Source organism: Xiphophorus couchianus, chromosome 19 (assembly GCF_001444195.1).
Source record: "Xiphophorus couchianus chromosome 19, X_couchianus-1.0, whole genome shotgun sequence".
Classification (NCBI taxonomy): domain Eukaryota; kingdom Metazoa; phylum Chordata; class Actinopteri; order Cyprinodontiformes; family Poeciliidae; genus Xiphophorus; species Xiphophorus couchianus.
The window spans coordinates 23176223-23204182 of NC_040246.1; the positions used below are offsets into that span (position 1 = coordinate 23176223).

At 40.6% G+C, this 27960-nt stretch overlaps 1 long non-coding RNA gene across 3 annotated transcripts; it reads left to right on the forward strand.

Annotated features, from left to right (window-relative positions):
- The first annotated feature begins 641 nt into the window (after positions 1-641).
- Positions 642-16517, forward strand: LOC114133821 (uncharacterized). 3 transcript variants are annotated; one of them, XR_003593281.1, is made up of 7 exons: positions 642-5601; positions 8488-8534; positions 8965-9016; positions 11074-11252; positions 11759-11922; positions 12583-12585; positions 15877-16517. It is a non-coding gene; the product is annotated as an uncharacterized LOC114133821 (long non-coding RNA). The 3 variants fall into 3 exon arrangements; XR_003593282.1 differs by lacking the exon at positions 15877-16517 and having other exon boundaries at positions 642-4530; positions 5466-5601; positions 12385-13390; XR_003593280.1 differs by lacking the exon at positions 15877-16517 and having other exon boundaries at positions 12385-13390.
- The last annotated feature ends 11443 nt before the right edge of the window (positions 16518-27960 follow it).

Below are 27960 nucleotides of genomic sequence, written 5' to 3' on the forward strand. Positions count from 1 at the left end.
GAAAACATGCAGAAACCGTTTTAGAGAGTTGCTCCTCTCAGTCCTGGTGAAACGCTGAAAATGTTTTTGGTCTCTTCCTGCTGCTCTGCACTCGCCTTCACAGTGAAAACAGAATAAAACCGTTTACTGCGGTTATTACCAGAGCTTCAGTCGTTCTGTTCAGAGGTAAATAAGGCCAGTATCAATAACATGAGTCCTGTGATTATGGCTGATTCTTTCTAATACTTCATCCAAACATTGATGAAGTGGAAAATCAAAGCAGAGTTTCTGTTATTCAGTTTGACGTTTTAAACGTTTCTGAAACAAATTGACTCCCAAAGATCAGCCTGACCTCGTGACCTCTGCGCTGTGCAGCACAGGGAGCCGATTTGTTCTGAGAACAGAAAATATATTCTTCTTATTGAATCACTGCCATTATGACCCGACTGTTAGGAAGAATGAGAACAATTCGGACCTGGTTTACAGCCACTTGTGTTTTACTCAGTTTAATTTTCCCTAAAATCTAAAATACAGTTTTTTGTTGAGACATTGTGGAGTGTTCAGTGTGGCAGAAGGATTGCTGTGAGTTTAGTCTGGGGACGGAGCTGCCTGAAAGACAAACCTCCAGATTTAACGTCGTTTCTCCTTCCAGTCACATCGCCTGCAGGCTGCACCGCCACAAATACCAACATGGAGCTGCACTTCGCTTTACACTTTTCACAGCTGCAAGCCAGAGGCTAGTGGATGTCCAGATAGGAGACGACATTACAGAGCAGCAGCAACTGGTGGACACAGAGCCAGAGATAAGTGAGTGTCTAAAAGATTCAGAACAGCTGCGGTTTAAAATTTGCTATTGATTTTTTAAATTATTTTAATTGTAGTACAGTAGTAATAATCTTTAAGTGACTTCTCATTGCTGTTTTTAGTAATAAAAGCGAAGATAGAGCTGAATACATCTGGAGTCAGAGCTCTGGAATAATCAGAACAGCTGAACATGCAGGATGATCAGGGTTAGCATTGATGCTAAGCAGCAACACGACAGAAGAGACTTCAGGCATGTCTGAGAAACTTCACACTGATCTGGACAGAAATCAAGACCTGAGCTTTTTATTAATTATTATCATTTCTCTTTTAACAGTTTTGCTAAAATAATCTTTGGTACGATGTGTGGCACCACAGGAAACGCTCTCAGTCACATCTACTTGAGACGCATCAACACCTGTCTGACTGCATGGACTGACCTCACCATGTGAGAACAGTCAGTCAGTCAGTCAGTCAGTCAGTGATGCAAAACCATGTTAAAATTCTGGACTGGAGGCTCTGTGACAGTTAAACACTGGACAATTATAGGAAACAGTTTTTATAAAAAAAAATTTTTTAACCTCTGCAGATAAAATATGTTATTTAGTTTTTAACAGCAGTTTTATATTTAATAATGTAGAAACTGCCCAGGTCAGCTGATCCCAGAGCAAACAAGTGACTCACTTCTAGAACCTCACAGAGAAACAGAAAACTGGGAGGGAGAAACTTTACAGAGAAAATGTTTTATTCTCTTTGCTAAAGCTGAGAGTTTCTATGAGAATCATTTTTATTGAAATCTGACCAGACCTGGTGAAAGTGAAGGTCTCTAATGCAGAACAAAGAAACTGGAAAAACGACTTTAACACGATGAAATAAAAACTCTACAGGCAGCATAGAGATTTAAAAACTGTGACACGGCGAAGGAGACCCTGAAAGTCTGAAAATGATAGAAGCAAACAGAGGAAAGAAAAAGGTCTGAATATTTCCTAAAGCAGAAAACTGGAAGCAGGTGAGACAGTTCATGAGTCTCTGTGGTTCATAAGCTGTTAGAAAAACCTGAAACAAACTGAGGATGTTTCCATAGAATAACGAACACTAAACAGATTAACACACAATATAATAAAATATATTTTCCTTAATAAAGTCCTTAAAAAGCTCTGGTGCATTCAAAGAAAAACAGTTAAACAGCAAACCTCATGTGACCTCTGACCCCTGATGTTCATGGAGGTTAGGAACCACAAACCAGACAAGAATTTATTAAACTGCCTCTAAAAATCCTTATAACTGCTTATTTTAACAGGTTAAACACCAAACAGGCTTTATGACGCTCAGTGGAAACGTCTGCTGGGGATTCAGCCAATCAGTGCCAAGCAAAATTAGCATAGTTAGCATTGAGCTGCATTAGCATTGAGCTTCATTAGCGTAGTTAGCATTGAGAGGGAATCCAGTGTGAGTCAGTGACAGCAGATGGATTTTGCTGTCGACTGAATGTTTCTGTAAATCCTCAGTGGAACAACTGAACTGTTTAAACGTGTGGCAGTAATGACCATGTTGGAGAGAAGGTCAGAGGTCAAAGATTCGATGCGCTGAAGTGGCAGCTGATGGAAACGGAGCTGAAGAGGTTGTGACATCAGACTCATTAAAACTTAAGATATTATTATGTTAAACACACACGGAGTGTGTGGCAGGCCTCGGTGCTGCCTGCCGGATGAATTATGCAGACTGCAGTGGATCCGTGTCTTAAAGAGCCACACACTCACAGAAACACTCCGGCTCTCGCTCTGACTCTCCAGACAGCCGCTGCGTGAAGCAGAGCTGCGCTGGAAGCATCTTAATTCCTTCTTCTCACTATCAAACATGAAGACCTGAGTTTATTTGACTAAGAGAAAACAACATCCAGCAAATTAATCTCAGTGCCCAACACTTGTTTTCCTGCTCCTAAAATCCTTCAATACTTAATAAGTTGAGCCTCCAGCTGTGAAGGAGGAACTATTAATCCCACAATGCATTGCATTTACCTCTTTCAGTTTAGCACCTCTAGTCAACGTTCAGCTCAGCAACCAATCAGAGAGTCTCACCTGGCAGGTGTGACTCTGAACACAGCTCCAGTAATTCTAACAATAACTGGTTATCTTCATCTTCTGACACATTTCAGACTTTTTTATCTTCATAAGAACGTTAAGAAGAGATTCTGCTGATATTAAAACTAATTAAGGCAGCATACAAAATGTGTTTACAATTCTTTAATAGGATTAATTATTCACATTTATGTTTGATGTATTTTAAGTCTTTTCAATTAACTGAATGTTTTATTTATAAGATTAATAATTTGCTTTATTAAAAAGTGTCAGTGAATGCCTCCATGTTTTTATTATCAGGAACAAAAAGGCAACAATATGTTTATGAATGTTATGAAGTTGTATTTGGGAGTTTATTGACCCTTAAAATGTGGATTATATTTTTACATTTCTGAATGATCATTTTGGCTCTTCATGTTTATTTGTGGTTGAATGTTTGATGAGAATCAGAGACGTTGGTTTCCTCTTCCTGTCCTACACATCCCACCAGAACCAGAACCAGAACCAGACCTCTGGTGTAAATCTCCCTCTGTCTCTCGCTGCCTTTCATGCGGCTCTGAGGGAGAGGCTTAGGCTTAGAGACTCAAACGGCTAAGTGAGGGATAATACTACCATTAAAGAGAGAGACGGAGACGCAGACAGAAGGAGGGAGAGAAGGAGGGATGGAGCAGAGAGGGAATCAAAAGCCGTCGTTCATAAAAGACTTAAAGAAGTTGAAAGAGCAGAAAAAATAATTCCTCTTACTGAGGTTTTAGCTAAAGTCTGCTGATATCTGCATCACTGGTGAGGGTTGGATTTAAACTCCAGTGAGTTTAATATTATTTATGCATCACAACAGAAAACAGAAAGAATAAAGAGGACAGGAATGGAGGGATGACGGAGAGAAACGGAGGAGCAGATCTACAGATCCAGTCTTCATTCATCCAACCTGCAGATTCTTTGATTCAGAAAATGTTTCTAAGTTTGCAGACGACCTCTGCTTTTTGAAACATAAACGTTTCAGATCAGCAGAAATATTTAAATGTCTTTAATTCAATAGATTCAAATGTGGATTCTTTAACTTGACAGAGGAGGAATCTATTCTGGAGCCAGTTTAAGGTCAGGTCAAACTTCCTCAACTTTATCTCCCAACCAAACTTTGACTAGGACACTCCTGAAACACTTAAAAGCTCCTTGCACCAATCTGATGGTTGAATAATCTGGATAACAGATTACAAACAATAAATATCTTTACTGTTGAGATCCTGCAGCCTGAACCGCCTCACTGAATTATTCATTCAAAAGTTTAGCAGCAAAAAGAGTTTTAGGATTGAAAATGTTTGTTATTTTATTAATATATAGTTTCATTAAAATACAAATAATTAATTACACACCCTGCAAAAACCTTGACTAAAGATTCACTAATATTAAAGAAAATAATCGACATGAATAAATTTATTGCTTTTGTTTGTTGTAGATTTCACCACTAAAATGCAAAAAAACAAAAAACAATCCCACGACTCAAAATAAAGTAAGTGTGTGAATAAATAAAGTAGATTCTTAAGGAATTAAAACGTTGCTGTTTGGTTCCTCAGGACTGATTCCCCGCTGACGGAGGGCAGAGGGAGGAACCATCAGCAGTCTGGCTGAGCACTGACTGCTGCATCTGAGCATGCGTTCCTGGAAGTTGAAGGTCAGTGAAAGGAGAAGCAAACAGCATCACTTCTGTCAATCAGGAGAGGCGCATTCCAGACAGGAAGGAGGGGGAGCTGGGAGGAAGTCACAAAATAAGGTGAAAAAGAGAGAGAGGAATGAGAACAGACGATAAATAATTGATCCGCCGCTGAGCAGAGCTTTTAAAGAGCGACACCGTCACACCGCAGCACTCGACACAACGTAACCTAGATAGATCTGTTTGAACAAATGTTTGCTTTGCTGCTTATTCCTTCTGCCAGGTTCATTAGAAAGCGATCCAACATGGCCGAAAGCCTCTGGGAGCCGAGAGGAGGAGTTGTTCTTTTCCATTTCTTCTGGCTTTTTATGCACAGAATGACCTTAACAAGCTAAACACACCGACATTAAAACATTTGGATGATGGCTGATGGAGGGAATCATTTGTCGATTCATAAGCCACATTGTTCACAGCATATTTACGTGGTTAAGTTCAGTGTGAATGAATAGTACCTCAGTGATTAAAGGTGTAAAGTGTTAATTATTATCACACCTTCATCCAGTGGATTCGTTTATCCTCAGGTTAAATGTAGAAACCAGGAGAAGCAGCAGATCGCTGGGCTTCAGTCAAACACTCTGCATGCTGCACAACAAACTACAATCAGACAAAATATCTACAAGCTAACAGTCACTATAAAACCTCCTGACGGTGGATTTCGTCACAGGAAGTCGAATCGTTTTCTTTCTGAAGGCAAAACGAGGAACGGATGACTGAGTCAGACCAGAGACTTTAAACTCCGACTGCTGTCATCCTGCCGCTGAAATCAGCTGAATCAGATCATTTGACCTCGAAAACAAAATGTCACATTGCAGCGAGACTTTTATCTTCAGGACAAATTACAGTGGAGTGAAAGAAAGATTTTTTTTCCAGAAAATGAAAAATGATTTGTGATCCAGCAGGAAGAACTTCAGCCTGAAGCAGAAGCTGAGTTATGAAAGTCAGGAAGCTTCACGTTTCACGACCAACATCTCAGCCACCGGTGATCCAACATGGCTGCCTGACTGACTGCCAGGCTGAGAGACAAGCTGACAGGTGTGTGTTGGGGTGTACGCGTGCGTGTGTGTGTGTACGCGCGCACACGTGTGTGTGTGTGAACCTTAGAAGACAACTAGAGAACAAAACAGCAAAGGTTTGAGTAACTGCAGGTGATGTTCAGTGAAACCCTGACAGGAATGTTAGATGTTCTAGTTCTTGTGTGTCAGTGGGGCGTTGGGTCTGGGTCGGCCCGCTGATGATCAAGTTACAGAACCATCAGAACCCAGGAGACAAGAAAACATTCAGTTACAGCCCCATCCTGTCTGACCTTACATCACTGTAACAAAAAGTTTCTCTGAAAGCCACAAATCTTTACTGGAGCAGCTGGTTGACTACAGAGGGTCCAAGAATGTCAATGGGAAGTTAAGTGGAAGGAAAAAGTGTAGAAAAGATAACAGAAGGTGAGTAACTGGAACTTTAAATGGATTGTGGAATAAAATCCATTCCAGAGTTTGATGGAGATTCATGATGTCTGAACTTCAGCTGGAGACTTTTAGGAACCAGGACACTGAGACGAATCCAGAACATGGACTACATCCTGGTGTTAAACTCTTCCTGAGACAACAGAACCAGCAAGAGAGAAGAGCAAAGCAACTCGGTCCTCACTGGTCCAAAGTTCTGCCTTCAGATGAAAGAAAATGTCAAAAATGTATTTAAAAATCACGTCTGGATGAACCGGAGCGGCTCCCATCGTAGAAACGTTTCTACGATCCCAGCAGATCCAACCGTACTCGGTACCGGCCCACACTGCCAGCGTTAGGATTAAGAAACGGTGATAAGATGATGTTCTAAATTCCTCCACAACAGAGACTGAAATCCACTGAGAGTCGTTGTTGCTATGATTCTTCTGAAACCTGCTGAGTCATGGATCGGACTGACAGGAATGAAAACTTTTCTTTTCTTTGCTGCAGAGAAACAAATGCAGACAAACGGGCAGCAGGAGGAGAGCGGACGGGTGCAGGCGGACGGAGATTAGCAATCAGAAACCGACCGACTTCGTTAAACTGTCAAAGGAAAATAAGTACACCCCACTCTGCCTACTGCGCCGAAAAACAAGAGTTTGATTCTGAAATTATGTTTTTTGCTGATTGAAGTTTTCTACAAACATTTTTCATCCAGTGCGAAACTGACCCACAAGTTTCCTCCAACCTGGAATCCTGTCTGCCTTCCTGATGTGAGAGATGCTTGGTGTCAGATTCTGGACACTGCCATCATTCATTTCATTCATTTTTATTTTCCACCACATGCAGCGATGCAGAGCGCGTCAGAGCGGCGCGCTGTGCAGATTAAAGCGACACAAGTCAATGAATAAATGTTTCTACAATCTAGTTTATTTAGTTCTACAATCTGTTCTCCGTCAGCTGAAGCCGTTTCACCACCAACAGATCTGATCCTGGAGCATTTAGGATTCTGAACAGTTCCACCAGAGGATTTCTTACCGTTGTCTAGTTTTATTCCAGGCAGCAGATGAACACAAGCACTAAGGATCTGGGTGGGGACAGGATGTGATGAAAAAGCAAAGAGGTGTCAGGGAGGGGAAGTGACAGGCAGAGGTTAGCAGAGAAAATGTTTAAAAAAGAAAAGCTGTGGGAGAAAACAGATGAGACAAAGAGCAGGCAGCCAGTCAGAAACAAAAGAGTAAACAGAAAGTCTGGAAGAGGAAAACAGGAGGATGAGAGGAATCAATCAGCCTGAGCCTGATTAGAGCATCCTGCAGCGGCGTGGGAGTTTTCATCGATTCGCTCCGATCCTCTGACTGCTGCAGCGTGAAGTGTCCATGACTTCCCCAATCACTGAGCAGAGCGACCTTCCTCTGTCAACAGCTTTCCTGAAACCCTCCGGCAGATCCGGGTCCGACGCCTGAGAGAAGACAGAGTAAGACGAGCGATAAGGAGCAGAACATGTGAACGAGTGAGGAAGAGGAGAGACTCTTCCTCTGAGTGTTTGGGAACAAAGTGACAATAAAACTGAAAAATAAAGAAAAATGTGAAAAAGGAATCCAGACAAGCCGTGCAGTGAAAGTGAAAACCTCTGACTGTTCACTCTGGACAGCCGGTCTGCAGCAGAGAGCCGCTCTGAGGAACGCTGTGGCTGACCTCTTCATTCATGGCTGGACCCTGAGATGTCTGAGCATAACTGGACAAGACCACATTAGAAATGTCAGTTTTTACAAATCCACGTCTCAAATGACTGAGATAAACAATTTTTCATCAAATCCACAGCATCTGGTCACCTCCTCCTGCTTTGCTTTAGGTTAGCATCTAAACGCTGAATTATTTATCAGTTATAAAAATAAATCAGCATTGATGCCCTTTAAAAAATAATAGAAAGAGATTAAAACCTGTAAATGTTACATTTCTGCTTCTTAGTTTTTGCTAAGTTAACAGGTTTATCCTGGTCTTCATGTTGTTCAGCTCATTATTTATTTCACTAAATCTGGTTTCTTCTGCTTGTTTTTAATAATATTGGGACATAATTTTCCCAAACACTTTTCATCAGTTGCTGATCAGAAGCTCTGCTGATCCACCTCTTTTGCTTCTGCAGCATCTAGAGTCAAAAACAAAAACCAGAAATAATTATTCAGCAAAATACCAAAACCTGATCACTCTTGGTCTAATCACAATAAATTGTTTCCTTTAAAATCTTCTTTCATAATGAAAACTTATTTTAGATGAACTTGGTGTAATCCTACAAAGATGCTTAAGTCTGTTTTTATTTGAAAAAAATCCCAAAAAACTTGAATTTCAATGACAAGTTGCAAAAAGCATTTTTCATTTCTTAGCTTAAATTCTCATTTCTCTGGATTTGATCTGGTTACTATCATGGGACTTTGGCCCGGTTCTCAAGCAGCTTCATTAAACCTTTAACTGGATTTTTCCTCAGTTTTCCTCCTGGAATCCTGATGGAGACGAGTCAGCAGGTTTCCTGAGGTGAGTCGGCAAATTTCTGACCGCCTTCTGCATCCGTCACCAGCAGACGTCTGTCACACACATACACACATTTATCATCTCACTCCACCATGGAGTCACACACACACACACACACACACACACACACAGGCAGACACCATTCAGATGGAAATGTATCCTTCATCTTCAGCCTGGCACAATCACACACTCTGAGGAGGAACACACACACACGCACACACACACACACACACACACACACACACCCCGACATGGGAGTCATTGAGTCAGACGGCTGAATCCATCACTCAGCTGGTCCAGTCGCAGCAGCAGTCACGTTAAACTGGTTTCTATTAGCAAAGCCTGTCAGCTCCCATCCTGAGTTTTTATTGTGCCGGTAAGACGAGTTTGTCTGGACAGTTTTCTTTATTAATCTTTCATTTTTCTCCTGCAGACTGGCAGCCGTTGTGGATCTGGATCGTGTTTCAGCTGAAGACAGACGGGCGGTAAACATCTCACATTTAGATTTTATATTCCTCTGTGATGGATGTAACATCTTAACCATTTATATCTACATTTCAACTTGGTTAACTTTCAGGGAAATTATTTTAGCTAAATTTCCCATTTACAATACAACTTCTTAGTGTGACAATAAAATAAATCTTTGAAGAAATCAGGAAGCGAAGTGTACAAACAATGATCATTCAAGAGAAAAGAGATGCTGGTCGTCACGGTTACTCACCTTGTTTCCATAAATCAGAGCTGATCGCATCACTGCAGTGAATTTTATAACTTTCAGGACTCGACATCCATTTCTCAGCTTTTTATTTATCTGTTTGGTCACTGATGTACCGTGGCTTTAAGAGGTGTTGACAGCCATGTTTTAATGTAAAAAGTAAGAGCATAAGTAATAATTTCAAAACTTTCCAACTCAACTGATTAAGAGAAGTAAGGGCCGATACTTTTACTCCCATTCAGACGACACATGTTGGTTTAAATTAAACCCAAATCTGCCAGGGGTTTGAATAATTCTGGGCTTCGTTGAGACTCTTTGGGTCATCCCCAGTCAGTCGTTCTCCTTCAGAACCCGGCCGGTTCTGAAGGAGAGAATCCTGCTGAGTTTTCTTTACCAGCATCATAAACCAAATCTGACTGCATCCTTTATAAAATGGGTTACTGGAATAAATGTTGCGGGTTTGAGTTTTCCTCTGTGATTAATGTTGGATTGATCTGGATCTACTTTGAGTTTAGTCATTTTTTATGATTTAGTTCTGCATAAATAATCTAAAGTGGACTTAACTTCTGGCTCTGCTTCCAGATCCAAAAGCTGGACGATAAATTTAATAAATCATTTTTATTGACTCGTCACCAAGTCTGAGAAATAAAAAATAAACCTTTATAAGTACTTACTTATTCAGAGTGGCTTTGCCTTTCATACCACAGGAAGGTTTAGTTATGAAATGCTAGCTAAAATAGGAATTGTTTTATTATTATTACTATTTTCATAAGGTATATAACTTTCTATAACATCTTCTTTAGCTAAAGCTTTTAGCGTTAGCATGAATATTTTGATGTCCTCTTCCCTCAAATCCAGCATTGCAAATGTTTTTCAGTTCTGAAGTTTCACCCTCCAGTCTTCAGCTAAAACTAATAATTCAAACATGATAAACAATAACATGACTGTGAAAATGGTAGTTTTATGTAGGATCAGCTGACCCGCTGCTGACCCGCTGGTTCTGCAGTAATTAGGCCTTCCTTCCCCCTGAGCAGCCCAGATACCTGTGAAGCACAAACAGAGTAAAGCGTCAGTGTTTGTGGCTGAAGTCCTCGTGGTGACCGTCTCACTGCCTGCTTGCATTTGTCCGAGGCCACAGCTGATTGGTGCTTTGGGGCGGCTGGATGTCAGCAAAGATTCAGATGATTTATCTCTAAATCTCCTGAAAATCTGCTTCCAACGCACCTGAGGCTGGAGGAAGATTTTTATTCTCCCTGACAAGCGCGCCCACGCGCGGATACGCAGCCCAGCACAGCGGCGCGTCCAGCCCACACAGGCAGGACAACCACAAAACAGAAGCATCATTATGAAGCAAGTTCAAACTATTTCCAAATATTATAGGTTTCAATCTGAAGGAAACATGTTAATCTGATGTTTACGAGTTGATAATGAACCATAAATTCTCCCTCAGAATGAAAAGATGTTCGTTGATTTTACCGTGTTTGTAATGGATTAATTTCTGTCTTTTATGCCACATTCATAAAATGAGATAGTGATTAATAACTGGAGTTATGAATAAAGGACAATAAACATTAAGCCACAAATATCAGCAAGAACAAAAATATAAATTAGGCCAATACCTGTTAATTAAATACAAATATTTTCTCTTTGATTGAGTTTAGCTCATTTTTTCCACTTTCATCCTGTCTGTTCTGGTTTTAATTTAATTTCTTTTTCTCTGTTTGGTTTTAATGCTTGTGTGTTTTTTTCTTTCTGCCACTCTTCATGCATATTGAAGAAAGCTCTTTTATTTGACCTCAGATAAATGGTTTTGTTTCTGGCCCTCAGGTTGGAGCCGTCCACACAGAGGGACGTCGATATGTAACCAGTGACTGGCAGCTGGATTTGATTCCGCCTCTTCAGGGGAACCTAAACCCGACCCACACTCACCGTGGTCCTGCTGAGCGTCTTTCACGCCGAGTCTTCATCTTTTAACCTTTGACCCGTCCATACGGAGACGCTTTCAGGTGAATCTGTTACAGCTTTATGACGTTCAGAATCATCCAACTTATTAAAGTTTTAGTGATTTTAGCCAAATATGTTTTAAAGACAGAAAAAGTTCTGTTTTCTTTTTAAAATGTTAAGTGAAGCATCTCTTTAACCTTTTGATTTCTCCTGCATCACTACAGGTTTACTGTGTAACATTAAATCACAGTTTTAACAAAACAGAACATTTGAGATGAAAAGATAAACAGACTAATACTCATAACTCACCGTTTCTGCAGAAACAGAACAAAAAGCTGCACATCTTCTGTCGTTTGAAATCTTTAGGTTCTTAGATTTTACTGAATTGTTCCTATAAATGGGGAGATTATGAATCTGCTGGATCCACAGTGACGGTAATCTGATGTAAAATCCACAATATTAACGTTTTAAAATGTTCTTTGCAGCTGCTTAGAGATTTCTGATTGATTTGGATTCTAAAGTGCTGAATTGCTCAGCAGACTTTCCTCCTTTTCTCTTTAACCTTCAGATAAACAACAGCAAAATAAACAGCCCGGTGCCCAACGCGGCTCCTGACAGGCAGAAGTGACAGCTGCTGGAAAAATCCGGTTCTGAAGTTCAGACTGAAAGAATATCAATCATCCCCACCAGAAAACACTCGGGTGGCAGACATGGAGAACCGGCGGTGCTCAGGTAAGAAGTGAGAGCCAGAGGGCATGGAGGCAGGAGGAGGATAAAACCGCACAAAACTGAAGCAGATTTATGCTAATGTGTCCTATTTCTCAGAGTAAACTATTCATATTCACAGTTCAGGTTCAGGTTCTAATTGGCTTGGTAACCAAGGGAGACGCACCATGGATGGTTTAGTGAAACAATCTGCATTAAAATGTGCTTTTCAAATCATAAGTGAACCATAAACTCTCAAGTTGTCTCTGAACTTCTGTTGTGTCTATTAAATATTGTTCAGTAGAGCAGCAGTCTGGTGCACATGGTTTTTTATTTATGTCAAAATTACATTAATTGAATGTTTCAAAAACACAGTAGAGGAAATAATGGAGCTCACTATTTTGTAAATGACCATTCTAACTCTATTATCTGCCTGTTTATCATTTTGATCAAACTTATTGCATTTTTCTGATTTTATTTCTAACGTAGACGCTGAAGGGAACGTAGATGAAGGAATGATAAATATTTTCATCTCCACTCAGTTGATTAAACATCAACTGGTCATTGTTCACAGAGTGTTCTCCAAGCGTGTTAATGGGAAATTGAGTGGAAGAAAAAAGTGGCTTTATTCTTCATAAAGAATATGGAGGAAGTACATTTTGAGTTAAAATGTTTTCACAAAGTTAGCAGGTTCCTACATGGTATTTAAAGACGAGGAAGGAAAAAGATGAATAAACCGATTTGTGTCTGTTGGAGCGAAGCAGAACGTTGTGAGGCTCGTTCACTGAACCGCAGTGACTGGATGTGAAACAGGATGTTAGTTTGTGTTATTAATTGAAAAACATCAACATTTATGAAAATCAATGTGCAGCTCTGATCTTGGATATTTGATTGAAACTTGGTGCCGATGTAGTAATGATTTGTTCCCTGGCTCTGTATTGTGCTGCAGATGCTTCACTGCAGCATCTCAGAGGCTGCAGCAACGAGCTTTACATGAAATGCTGCAGCTTTACATGAAATGCTGCAGTTCCTGTTGCATTTCTAATGCGGCAAGAGACTAAAATAGTCTGGAATAGTCTGCATACACGACTTCAATATAAAGAATCGCTTAGTGAGCCTAACCTGCTGTTAGGTCCACAAAGAGACATAGACGGACGCACACAGCAGAACATAACACGCAACACTAATGCCCACCCTGACCTTTCACCCCATCTATAAGTCATGTTGGCTCAGACTAAACATTCAAGCACAATCTGAAGGAGCGTCGAGTCCTGGAACCTGCCGGGTCAGCGTTCACAGTCCGTCCCGAAAACCTGCCAAACAAATGAAAACACTGTAAACGCTAACGCTCCAGTTTCAGGCTCCAGTAAATTTAAAGAGCTCTAGGCAAAGGAAGCAGTGCTGGCTGGATCAAATGGAGGTGTGTGGGCGTGTGTGTGGGCGTGTGTGTGTGTGTGTGTGTGTAGGGGTGTACATATGCATGCTGGGTGGTGTATTAAAGCATAACTGGTGCAGAAGTAAAGTTTGTTTCTATTTTACATCTGTATTAGTCGTGGTGTGTGGACATGTTGGCACATTAAGGTTTTATTTACACCTAATTATTTGCATAGATTTTAACTCACTACAAACTTTAACACAATAAATTGCATTTTATTTTTACATATAAATGCTCCAGCCAGAATATTTCTGGTACGCCTGTGAATCTGAAGCATGAGAAACAATGACGGACGACAAAGCTGATCTGTCGATCCACTGGGTTCATTTCTGCTTCAAAACGATCTGATTGGACGCTGGAAGAGATTATTGTTGTGTTCAAGTTGTGCTAAAAGGAGTTAGCCTACCGGTGAGGCTATTCAAGCCTAATATAGCATCTCAAAGCTAAACACCTAGCAGCTAACGCTAATGTTAGCGTCCACATCAGAACTTCCTGAAACTCTGGAAAGATGAACTTTACTCCAATCTGATGATTTAAACAATAATATATTTGTTGTTGCGCTTATTATTATCATTATTATGCTAAATTATTTATTGAATAATTTAGCATTAAAAGGTTGCTGACATATAGTTTCTAATTAAAATGTAGTTAATTGAAACTAATTAATAACAGACACTCCAATTAACTCTATTAAAGGTTTAACTGAGTTCCACCACTAAATATTACATCTACTCACATTATGCAAACTCTGCATCATAAAGTAGTTTCTATCACCTGAGCTGTGAGTCACAGCAGAGTGGTAAATGTGACTGCAGCAGACTACAGTTTACACTCTGGATCAGATCCTCTGCTCTGTTTTAAAGCTCCTGCTGGCCAGCAGGTTGACTGGCTGCTCACTCTGCAAACAGCAGATCAGACTTTAACTGGACAGAGCAGCTCTGTCACTGAATACTCAGGCTGTGGTCACAGTTACTCTGAGACAAAAAGCCGGATGGTGAATTCCTGCATAAAACTTCTTCTTAATAAACCTTCTGTCACGTCAGAAAGGCTTTTCTGCAAACGCAGCACAATTCTGCTGGGAACCAAAATGTTTATGAATGATTTTTTAAATAAAAACTGAAGATAAGGTTAAGAGCTGCTGATGGAGAGTTGCATAACCAGATATTTATGTCAAAGGTAAATATTAAATACATCACAGCTGATGCAGTGAAGTTAAAACTCACACAGCAGATTAAATCCCCTCCAGATCAGTTCAGCCTCCTTTAATCCAACTCCGGTCCGTCTGCCTGGAAAGTCCGCTTCGTTTGGGGAATGTGAACGCTGCTCAAACTTTTCATGATTTAAAACTCAATGAGGATCAAAACGTGATCTGGGTTGAAGTGAGCGCTCCAAAAACAGGAAGTGGACTAAAATCTGACACCACTCCATTTTTTTAATGCTTTGTCAAGAATAAAGTTGCTTCCCTCAGTGGTTCTTGGTGCAGCGCCCCTACAGGTGAGGAGGGGAACACTATAAAGATAAAGTTGCCTTTTAAACACAAACATTAGCCATCAGCATCAAGGCATCCTGTGTGCGTTCCTCAGTGAACCCGAAACGTTTCCGTTACAGGATGAAATGGAGCCTCATGAGCTTCTGAGCATCTTTTTCACAAAACAAGACGTTTGGCAGCAAAATCTGCTGATTGTGATCATTTTGGGTCTGTAGTGAATCTGAAATATTCATTGTGCTTCAAACACATTTTCAGATTCGCTCGACGCCTTTAGCAAAAACAAACCTTTCCAGATCTGCATGGAGAATAATTCATTAAGCAAACCACAACGCAGAGACGCAGCAGCAGCAGCCTCCAAGGTTTCATTCCTCATATAACAACTTTTCTTGAAATCCAGAGAATAAAAAAATTCTTCCACTCTCTGCTAATAAAGTTGTCCTTTTCCAAGCATCATCCCACCTCTGAGTGTTCAGAGACAGCAGAGAGCTTTTCCACATGACTTTGAAGACAAATGATCAGCGGTTATTTTTAGCTCCAGACACACAGCAGCACAAAGAAATGCACACAGATGGCACAATCTGTGGCAGCCCTAATAATGAGAAATGGCTGTGCTCGTGTGTGTGTGTGTAGGCGTGTGTGTGTGTGAGAGAGAGAGAGAGAGAGAGAGGGAAGGCAGTTGCTGATCTGAAAGACAAAACATGAGGAAAAACTCCAAACATTTTTCTTGTAATTTAAATTGCAGAGAATTTCACATGTTGCTTTTTAGCAGAAATCCCGTCTCCTCTGGGTTTATGTTCAGGTTCTATTTGGAGTTATTTTGGAAAGAAAACCAACTAAAGTCTCCAAGAAATGTAAATGTGAAACGTGGAGGTTCTGCAGTTTACCTGCAACCAGGCAGCAGGTTCAGTTCCCCGTTTCTAGGAAACGAACGAGAAGATCGTCAAACACGAATGGATTACAGGAGATTATCAATATGAGGGTGGCAATTATTTAGATTGTTTTACTAAAAGGCTTCATCTGTTTTAATAACATAAACCTCAATACATTTTGTATATAGGAAGGGAGGAAGATCTGCTTCAGTTTAAAACATCCCAAACTCTGAACTTCATCATCTGGACATGGAGACAAGATGGAGGACGATCAGATTTCCAGCTGGAAACAACCCTCAGCATAACCTGAGCTCCAGTGGGAGGAGTGGCCTAGTCCAATCCTGCAGAGCGACCAGCCTGCAGGTTTTAGCTCCAAACCTGAATTCCCTCCTCAGGATTCAGCCTGGCTGCCTGTCAATGGATTCAGGAGACGGAGGGATGCAGCTTTAGAGAAAAGCATGTTTCTGCATTAGAATGGCCCAGTCAAAGTCCAGACGATCTCTATCCAATATGACAGGAACTGAGCAGAGATCCTAGATATCTGCAGCTGTTCCAGCAGCAGACTGAGGACAACATCTGAATCTTTAGTTTGTGCGAGAAATCAAAAAGTTTTTATCCGTTTCTGTTTGTTTTTCACGTCTAATTTCTGTTTCCAATGAGAGTCTCTACCAAACCAGGACAGAGCTGCTTGCAGGCGTGTGTGTGTGTCTGAGGGGTGTGTGTGTCCGCGTTGCTGTGTGTGTGTGTGAGACGTTGTGTGTGTCAGTCACATTTTTAGAACAGTCAAAGGAAAGCTGATGTAATTTCAGCAGAAAATTCCATCACCAACTTTCATAATCAATCAATCAAATTTTATTTGTATAGCACATTTCAGCAGCAGACATTTCAAAGTGCTTTACATCATTACAAACACAGAATCACAAAGCAATATAGAATCAATAATCAAAACATGACATTATGTAAAGTTCCATCAATAAATTTGTAATTGATTACATTTCAAATGCAATTCTAAACAGGTGGGTTTTTAGTTGAGATTTAAAAGAAGTCAGTGTTTCAGCTGTTTTACAGTTTTCTGGAAGTTTGTTCCAAATTTGTGGTGCATAGATGCTGAAAGCTGCTTCTCCTCGTTTGGTTCTGGTTCTGGGGATGCAGAGCAGAACCAGAACCAGAACCTGAGAGGTCTGGAAGGTTGATACAACAACAGCAGATCTTTAATGTATTGTGGTGCTAAGCCGTTCAGTGATTTATAAACTAACAACAGTATTTTAAAGTCTATTCTTTGAGCTACAGGGAGCCAGTGGAGGGACTTTAAAACTGGTGTTATGTGCTCTATCTTCCTGGTTTTAGTCAGAACGCCAGCAGCAGCATCTGGATCAGCTGCAGCTGTTTGATTGATTTGTTGGACAGACCTGTGAAGACGCTGTTGCAATAATCAATACGACTGAAGATGAAGGCATGGATGAGTTTCTCTAGATCTGGCTGAGACATTAGTCCTTTAATCCTGGAAATGTTCTTCAGGTGATAGAAGGCCGACTTTGTAACTGTCTTTATGTGGCTCTGGAGGTTCAGGTCAGAGTCCATCACTACTCCCAGGTTTCGGGCTGATCGCTGGTTTTTAGTTGTAATAACTGAAGCTGTGCATTGACTCTAGATCTATAACTCTAGATCTATAACTCTAGATCTATAACTCTAGATCTATAGCTCTAGATCTATAGCTCTAGATCTATAACTCTAGATCGTTCATCTTTAGGTCCAAAAATAATAACTTATAATGATGTCTATTATTGTGAGCGTAGAGTGGGTGTGTGTCTGACGGTGTGTGTGTGTGTGTCTGAAGGTGTGTGTGTGTCTGACGGTGTGTGTGTGTGTGTGTGTGTGTGTCTGAAGGTGTGTGTGTGTCTGAAGGTGTGTGTGTGTGTGTGTGTACTGTACAGGATTCAGGTACCAGGTAATTCTCTGCCTTCTCGTCCCTGAAAGCTGCAGTTTTGGATCTGAAAAGTTTTTTCACAAATTTTTTACTGTTTTCCCCAAAAACAACTAAAATCATTTTCCTGAAGTAAATTAGATTCGGTTCTTCAACCGTTTGGCTCGCATGCAGAAGCTCAGCCTCTTTAAATGTAACACTGAATATTTAATCTGCGGTCAAACTTACTATTTCCATAACAGTTTTATTAATGTTGAAGCAACAGAAATGAAACATTTTTTCTCTCGTCTGGATTTATTTTGATTTTTTTCTATAACTGCAGATATGGACTCAGATTTCAAACGAGCTGTTAGATAAAAGTTTTATTGACAACAAGTTCAAATTTGATGATTTTAGCAGGAAAGCTGTTCTGCAGAGGTTTTCTGTGGATTTATTAACCTGTTTTCTAAAGTATGTTTTTAAAAATGCATATAGAAATATCTATAAAGCTTTAAAAGTCTGTTTCAAAACTCCTTCAACAGACAGAAAAACAATATGAAAACTTCTCCATGTCAACAGAAACAAAAACACAATTCTGTTCTTATTTTAAGAGTTTGTTAAGAAGCAATAATATTTTCTGTAACATTTAAATTCTAGAATGTGTATGTGATCCTTTTGTTTGTGAAATGTTTGTTACCTTTTGGGTGTGTCCTTGTAGCGGCCATCTTGGAACCTACCAAAGAGGAGGCCCGCCTCAAACCCAGCTCTTTTATAGAAAGGCCCATGTTTGCCGGACTTTGATTGGCTGGGCAGTTAATTGAGAAGGTGGGGACAACAGTATATAAGAGGACTGTTGGCTGAGCCAAAAGGGGGAGAAAGCTTGAGAAGATGTCATTTTGTCTTGTCTGTGAGCCATGCTGTGCTGAAGGAGGCCTAATAAACCACCTTTGTTTATGCTACAGCCAACTTTGAGGAGTTTTTTCTTCCACACCACACCTCTCAGTGTAACAGAGTTTCTACACAGAAACATCTGTTTTATGAAACAGATGTTCATAAAAGTGTCAAGGATAAAATCCTCTCACGTTTTACTGATTGTTCAAACTTCCTTCTGCAGATCAACTTTACCTGAACCAGAGGTTTAGTTACTTTTAACAAAATGTTTTTATGAAGTTTGTGAAAGTCTGTCTCATGTTTTTAGAAATAAAAGAACAAAAGAAATCATTTTAAATGCCACATTATAATGTTTACTTGTTTCCACTCTCACTATTTTCTCTGTTAAAGTAACTCTTCACATGATAACCAGAAGGAATCATGACCTTTAACCAGAGAGCCAGTCTAAAGACAATATGTTTTAGTTTCTAAACAGATCAACAAACAGTCTCCAGTTTTTCCCAGAATATCATCTGAAATCATTTTAAGCTCATTTTGTCTGTTTTTGTTGCTTTTTCACATCATCCTGACATAAAGAGCTGCTTTGGTGCTGAGTGAGCTTCTGCTCCCACGGATCAGAAATCCACTCCACGTCTGAATGAGTGTTATTAATGAATGACATTTTCATAAATGGAGCTCATAATGAGCCAGCATTGTTTCCCAACATGTTCACACTTTCAGCTTCATGTTTAAAGCTGAGACACGTTGGCCGCTCAGCAGGTTTCATCAGCCGTTCTTTACAATAATCAGATAAATTTAGAGTTTAATCAGAAATGCTTTGTGGTGACGATGAGCCCGTCTGGGTCTTTTCTTTTCCTCTCGGTTGTAAATTTAGTTTCAAATGTCTCTGTTTGCTGCATGTTGTCTGAAGCTCACTGATCTGTGAAAACCCATCCAGTCATCAATTTTAAAACTTCTGTATTTGTGGAGAGCCTGGAGCGTCTGCGCTCCTCATTTTCCTGGTTTCTAAGCTGCCAGAGAAAAGCCAGCCAGGCTGAAGCCAAGCAGAAGAAGTGAAGCAGGAAGCATGAACCCAGTTAATGTGGCAGAGCAGGAAGCAGCGTCGCCCTCTGCCAGGCTCCATCAACTCTGCTGACTTAAACAAGCTGTTGACTTTATTACCAACTGGAAATAGGTTTTTGTTCCCGACCACAGCATCACTGTCCCTCCAACAAAACAAGATTTTAGTGATTTTTTAAGTTGTTAATGTAAAAACAGAGATTTAGTGTGATGGTCCGGTCGACCCGGTTCTACAGGAACCAGAACATCTGCTCCACCTCCAGCTGCTGTGGCTCTTTGAGTCAAACCAACCTGTTCCCCTCCTGGCCTGTGGGGGCGCTGCACCAACAACCACTGAAGGAAACGACACAAAAACCTCTGAAGACACTGAGAGCAACTTCCTGTTTCACCAGATGGAAACAAGATGGAGGCGTCAGATTTTAGAGTTGGAGGATTTCTCTTTAGTCTTCGGCTAAAAACTATGAGTCATTTCTGCTGCTAGCACTAGGCTAGCACGTTAGCTTTGGTTGGATTTACCCAGAATGCCCTGCGCTGTAGTCCACTTCCTGCTTTTGGTTTTCCAGGTTTTTGGATTCACTTCAAACCCAATCGGGTTTTTCTGTTGCTCCATTTCACAACAGATGATGTTTCAAGACACTTTACAAAAAATAATTATTTTAATTCTGTCTCACTCATTCTTATAAAATACAAACCGAGTAATGACAAGCATGTTACTAATTATATTATTATTATTGTGTTATTGATTGATTATTGAATTGGTTTTGGAACCACTGGGAGACAAAAATCATTTTTGAAATGAATGTTTTATTGGCTTAATCTTAATCTCCTTCCTGAGTTTTTCTGATTATGAGTTAATAAGCAGAGCAGCCTTCCAAAGATGATTTCATTTCTTAAGGAAATGAATGTAAATCCAAACCAAAATGCCTCTTTGTGAAAAGTAAAAGCCTTTTTATTAAATAACAAATTAAATATTCCCATAACTGCTCTTAATGCTGTCAGATGTTGGGAATCTTTATCCACACAGGAAAACATGGATTAGATAAAAGTTGAAGCTTATTTCATAAATCAGTCTCTCGTTCACATATTGAGACTTTCTGGGATTTAATATCTGACCTTTTTATTGATTGTATGACATTTGATGTGCATAAATCTTTATTTGACGTTTGTCTTCAGTCCATCCTGACCTTCTGTCTCATCAAACATTTTCATTTACTTCCATCTTGACTCATACAGAACAAATGCAGCAGGAATGGATGATTATTATACTTAGAAAAACAGTATTTAGTAGTTTTTGCTGTATTTATAGTAGAAGAAAGAACTACTGCCACCTGCAGGTGGGAGTTAGCATCACATAAACTGAACATTTTTCACATTTTCTGAGGAAAATTAGCAGTAAACTCACAATTTTCTTTGTCACAACAAAATGTGGGGTTTTGAAGATTTGGATGAATTTCCAGGATTGCAGAATCGTGAAGAACTGGAGGGACTGGTTTCCATTTAAAGGACATTTCAAACCAAAAGGAGAAAATGTGATTTGTTTCCATGTCAGGTGTTTTTTTCTGGGTTCCCCTAAAACTCCTGGGTGGAAATTGCAACATTACCACTCATTGGAGATAGGTGGCGCTCTCTCCCTCACCGCTTCTTAAAAACAAAATGGAGGATGCAGGGAGGGAGTGGAAAACTTTCTGTCTTCATTTGTCATTCTGCTCTGCAAAGCAGATCAGGAGGATCTTCAGTTCACTTACAGATGGAAGCAGAAATCATTATGAATAATCGTTTTGAATTGAACATCGATTCTGAATCAAATGGTGCGATAGCAAAACGTTCCCACCTCTGATATGAAGCTATAAACATCAGATTTGATCCCTCATATTTGATGACTTCATCATAGTTTATGTTGCCCTACAGCTGACTCCCTGCAGTAGAAATCATCATGGCTAACGTCACATGATGGCCTCCAGCCAATCAGAGCTCACTTCCTCTAATCAATCAGACTCAGGTGTGTTTGTGTCTGTGGATCGATTTCCTCTGAGTGCTCTAAGCACATCAAGCTCATAATGGAAACTCTTCAAGTTTTATTGCACAGAAAATGTATCATGTACATCATAATGAATGTTTTAAACCTGCATTTTATTTACTGCCATCTTCAAGTTAGCAAGTGAAAGAAAAATAAGCTCCAACTTTTGGTTTAAAGATTTTTATGAAAGAAAACACACTGCAAAATGACAAATAATAATAAAAACGTTATTGTCTTACATGTCATCTTGTGACAGAAAGCTGCACAGCTGCAGGGTTGGGATAATGAGGGATAATCTCTTGTTTTTATATGCAGATTAAACCCCCTGCTGGTAGATTACACACAATGATTCACTGCAAACAGAAACTAAAAACATCAAACGTAAATTATTCCGTTTTTCCATTAGCAGCCTTAGAGTCACCCTCTGCTTTACGTTTCTAGGATCATATGGATGAACACGTTGAGTTTTTGTTACAAACACAAACTTCAGGGAGTTTTGTTGGGATTTTATGGCCGAGACCAACAAAGAGTTTCACATAAATGTGAAGTGAAACCTTCATGTTAATGACAAACCTTCACACAGCAGCTCTACTTATGGAGTCCCAGATTTGTTGGATCTGGTTTGGATCCAGTGAGATGAAGGAAGACGTCATTCTGTCCTGAGATCCTCTCAGAAACCAGGCGTTGCTCCTGGTTGTTGGACTCCTGTGTTTTCACGTTGCCTCCATGTTGCCTCGCTGAAGCTGGACATTAAACACAGACATGGCCGCCCGCCCAGGAGGCCGGAGCTGCTCTGAGTTTCCAGCCCTCACATCGGTAACAAGGCCGTCGTTTCTTCAGCTTCTGCTCTGAACCGAGGAGCTCAGCATGAATAAGAAAACATTTTATTACACATGAATGAGGAGAGCCTGCAGAGACCATCAAACATTACTGCCTCATGAATACATCCATGGAATAAAAAATCTACCTGAAATTAACTTTTCTTCTCTTTCCTTTGTTCCGTCTGAGTTCGCCTGACTTACACCATGAGTGTGTTTGTAAAAGTGAAGCTGAATTATTTATTCATCCTGCTGGATGTTTATTCTGCGCGGCTGCTGGCTTCATGTTCAGGTTAACGTTTTGACTGAGTCACAGAGTTTATGGAGGATTTAACGGGCTGCTAAACGACATTTACTGCTGCAGCTGCTCACCGGATCGTTGCTCAAACTCTTTGTCTCTTAATGAAGGCAGAGGAGAAGCACCGACATCAGAAACACATTTCAATGTTCTTTAACGGTAAATGGACTGAACTGATGTGTCCAGCCATTTTCATCACTCAGTCACACACACATTGATACATCGATACATAGATCAGTGTATCAATGTGTGTGTCTTAATGATGTTTGAGTTTATTTCCAGAATCTGGATACACATTTCTATAGAAATAACAAAACTTTACAGATTTTTATTTTTGTATTTGAACAGCAACAAGCAGCTCTTTTACATTCAGAAAAGACATTTAATTATAATTTCTGTTGAATGATAAAGGAATCCAGCTGTTAATAAAGCTGTTATTTTTTCATTAAAAGCTTTTAATAAGAAAAAGAAGAAATTTCTTCAGAAGGTGATTTTTTTGTTGTGCTGAATAAAACAGTTTCACATTAGAGACTCGATAGCGCCTCCTGCTGTCATGGCGACTCGGATGGATGGATGATGGATGGATGGATGATGGATGGATGGAGTTTGATCCTCTGCCGTTTCCTCGTCTATAAATTAATGAATTTTTACTCTAAACTATCAGAAACTCCTAAAGTATCAGAGCATCATTTAAAGCTACAGCGTCATTATTTTGACCAAGGAAATCATTGAGTTCATGACATTTTTTCTGGAATATGAACAAGTTGAGCTGTTTCAGTTTCAGCAAAGACTTTGTGTGGATCGTTATTCTGGTTCTGTCTGGGTTTTCCAGAAACCTTCCTGTTGGTTTTCTTCCTGCTGACTCTCAGGCCTCCATCATGTCGTCTCCAGTCTGGTAGAAAGTTTAACCACAACATGAAACACACAAACTCTTCTTCTCCTTCGTTTCTTCACTTTATGAAACAGCAGAAAGTCTTTGTGTTTCTCTTCTCTTCCTTCGATTCATCCTCATTTCCTCTTTTCTGTGCCGCAGCGTTTTCTTCCTCCCCTCGTCTTCCTCGCTCTCATCGCCATTCTGTGGTTTCCTCTGAAATTATTCATCACACATTTTTCCATATGTGCCAGTTCTGGACCAGACAGAGCTGGTGTGATGCTGCCCTACTTCAGTCCTCTGCAAACACAACATGATTTAAAACAAGGTTAGCATTGAAGTTTAGAAATAAAAACTTTCTGCTTTTATTCTCTGAATGTTGAATCGGTGAGTTAATCTGTTTCCTCTATGAGGATTATAAATAAAAATAACATTTCTCTATTTTCAATATGTTCAAACACAAAATGTGTCTGAACATTTTTATGTTTTGGTTCTAAAATGATTTCCAGATCATTTTCTTAGAATAAAATTTTGCATATTTTAGTTTATTTGAGCAGATAAATATATTTACATTTTTGTATTTTGAAAAGTAGCAAAATGTTTTCAGCTTAATGGTTGTGACCTCATGACAAAATGTTTCCATCCCTCTGAGTTAGACGACTCGGAGCAGACTAGTATGAGTTACCATGGTTACGGACTCAGCTGAGAAGTGAATCACTGAAAATACCAGAAATCCTGAAGTGAAGCTGAAGTTTCCAACCTGCTGAAGGATCAGATAAATCCTGCAACATGTTTCTGTTTCAGACGTTTCCAGAGTTTCCTCTAATTGCCTCTTGTTTCCTTCTGCATCCCCCAGTTGGCTTCATTTCCTTCCTGTTACTTTCCACATGTCAAAGCAGCATCATACGATACACACACACACACACTCACGCAGGAGCCCAGCTGAAGATGCACAGACTCATACACACTTCCTCCACAGTTCAGGAAGAGGCGGAACAGCACTAATCTGTCACGCTCTGTCTCTCCAATTCATTACTGACAGTCTAATCCAGCACACCTCCGATGTGATCAGCCTCCAATTAGAAATTCATCAAGCTCAAGGTGCGTTTAATTGCCTTGTCTGAACGTACTTCCCGAGCTGCCGCCCCTCTCCTCGCTCTGCCCCCCGCCGCCGCCATCAGGATGTCATTTCACATGGGCGGCGTTAGCTGACACTAATGTTTCTCCATCAGATGTTGGTAGTGAAGGTTGAGAGCTGAACTCCTCACACATCATCACAGACATGCAGCTGCTCTGGTTCCCATGAAACATCGTCTGTGATTTGATCCGCTGCATTAATAGACATGTTTGAATCTACTGCATAATATTTAGAACATGATTAGTAGCTGCCAGTTTTAGTGTTTACTGACTGAAGCAGCTTCATGTCTGTCGGTTGTGACGTGGATCAATGAACTCTGGAGTTCAGCTGGTTTCCTCTCAACTTTCTCCAGCTAAGCAACGTCTAAGTGACTCCTTCCTGAAAGCAAACAGCGTGTGTGCGATCCACCGAGCCACATCTGCTAATGACCCGGAAGTTACTTCTGACACAGAGTTCTTGATCCACTGTGGTGTCCAGCTTTCCTCTGTCGGGACAAGCAGAGCAGAAGGAATGTTTTCTGTCAGACGGGTTGATGTGAACTCAGCCTGAAGTCCTTCAGTGACAGGACACCAAACGATTCTCCTCCATAAGACTCACAGCTGGAGGACTCATGTGGACGGGTTCACATGTCAACTGGTTCACATGTGGACGGGTTCACATGTGGACGGGTTCACATGTCAATGGGTTCACATGAGGACGGGTTCACATGTGGACGGGTTCACATGTCAACAGGTTCACATGTCAACGGGTTCACATGAGGACAGGTTCACATGTCAACTGGTTCACATGTGGACGGGTTCACATGTGGACGGGTTCACATGTCAACAGGTTCACATGTCAACGGGTTCACATGAGGACAGGTTCACATGTCAACGGGTTCACATGAGGAGGGGTTCACATGTGGACGGGTTCACATGTCAATGGGTTCACATGAGGACGGGTTCACATGTGGACGGGTTCACATGTCAACAGGTTCACATGTCAACGGGTTCACATGAGGACAGGTTCACATGTCAACTGGTTCACATGTGGACGGGTTCACATGTGGACGGGTTCACATGTCAACAGGTTCACATGTCAACGGGTTCACATGAGGACAGGTTCACATGTCAACGGGTTCACATGAGGAGGGGTTCACATGTGGACGGGTTCACATGTCAATGGGTTCACATGAGGACGGGTTCACATGTGGACGGGTTCACATGTCAACAGGTTCACATGTCAACGGGTTCACATGAGGACAGGTTCACATGTCAACTGGTTCACATGTGGACGGGTTCACATGTGGACGGGTTCACATGTCAACAGGTTCACATGTCAACGGGTTCACATGAGGACAGGTTCACATGTCAACTGGTTCACATGTGGACGGGTTCACATGTGGACGGGTTCACATGTCAACAGGTTCACATGTCAACGGGTTCACATGAGGACAGGTTCACATGTCAACGGGTTCACATGAGGAGGGGTTCACATGGGTTCACATGTCAACGGGTTCACATGAGGATGGGTTCACATGTCAATGGGTTCACATGGGTTCACATGAGGACGGGTTCACATGTCAACGGGTTCACATGAGGAGAGGTTCACATGTCAACGGGTTCACATGGGTTCACACGAGGACGGGTTCACATGTCAACGGGTTCACATGGGTTCACATGAGGACGGGTTCACATGTGAACAGGTTCACATGAGGACAGGATGAATGGTTTGTTTTACACATGTTATTTATACCTGACGTTATTTCAGATGTTAATGAAACTTTGTGTTATTGTTTGCTAAAAGTTTTTAGACTTTTTGGTCAAACATCATCTTGTGGTTATTATTATCTATTAAATGGTTAGAAGAGTTAGAAAACTATTATTTTCTGAAAATGTTTTCAAAACCATTTTCTGCTTTTAAAACCAGATTATTCTGACTGTTGTGACTTCAGGAAACATTTGGTTCTTTACCAACTGATCACTTTTTTATGGCGTAATAAATATTATTCTAAAATGAGTAAGGAGACAAAATTATTGCCAATAACAGAGACCAGCTGATTCATAGATCTTAATCAAAGGGATTTCAGAATATGGCATATAAAAATGCAGGACGTTGCTGCAGCAGCAGGACAACGCTGCAGCATCGCCGTCCTGCTGCTGCAGCGTCGCCGTCCTGCTGCAGCGTCGCCGTCCTGCTGCAGCGTCGCCGTCCTGCTGCAGCGTCGCCGTCCTGCTGCAGCGTCGCCGTCCTGCTGCAGCGTCGCCGTCCTGCTGCAGCGTCGCCGTCCTGCTGCAGCGTCGCCGTCCTGCTGCAGCGTCGCCGTCCTGCTGCAGCGTCGCTCTGACTCACCTCATGTGAAGGTTAAAGAAAAAGAAGTTTTTATCGTTTTGATGTTATTAGAAATTTTTTTTACTAATTATCCTCTGAGGTCGACTCTACAAAAACCCAACAATGTCTAATAAAAAAGTCAAAGTGAATCATTTCTTTGGCTCTGAAAGTCTGAAGAAGTTCATGTGATCATAGATCATAACTGAGGAGAAAAACTCGGCTCTGGGAAGCAGGCAGTGGATTTGCTGCCTGTCCTCTCAGAGTGACATGTTGAGCCTGACGCTGCAGAACAAGTCTTCACATAAAAGAGGCTTACAGCAGGAATGTTTCCCTGTGATGGTCTGAACACTCTTCAGGTTTTACATCTGAGACAGTAAACGATGTTGGACATTATTCTGTAAAAACTTAAAGAATCCTTCTGACACGTTCAGGTTCTTCATCAGCAGAACTCTGCTTCTGAAAACGACGCCATGAAATCTGGGAGGATGAAAGATGAGGAAACACAACATGATTTCTTTCTTAATTCACCCAGTTTGTTCCAGTTAAACAGACTCTGCACCAGTCTGGGGCCAGTCAGCATGACTGGTTGGTCACAAACATGGAGGGAAAAATCCCTGATTCCACCTCAGGTCCAGTCAGACACGTTTTATCTTTTATCAACAAAGATTTGTTTCTAACAGCCAATAAAAAGAGGCTCAGAGCTCCAGGTTTGTTCTTAAAAATACTTTAACTATTAGTTTTATGAAAATGAATAATAAAAGCATTAATGGTGATTTACAAATTCAGTTCGGTTCAAATCAATAAAACTATTTACAGACACAATGCATCAGCGTAAAGACACGTTGTTTTATAGAATATGAAAAGTAACAATGTTCAAATTAAACTCAAAGATTTAAAGCAGTTTAATATAAAGACTTAAAATAAAAGAAGTGTGAATTAAAAGCCTTTTCCGTGTCTGACCGTCTGA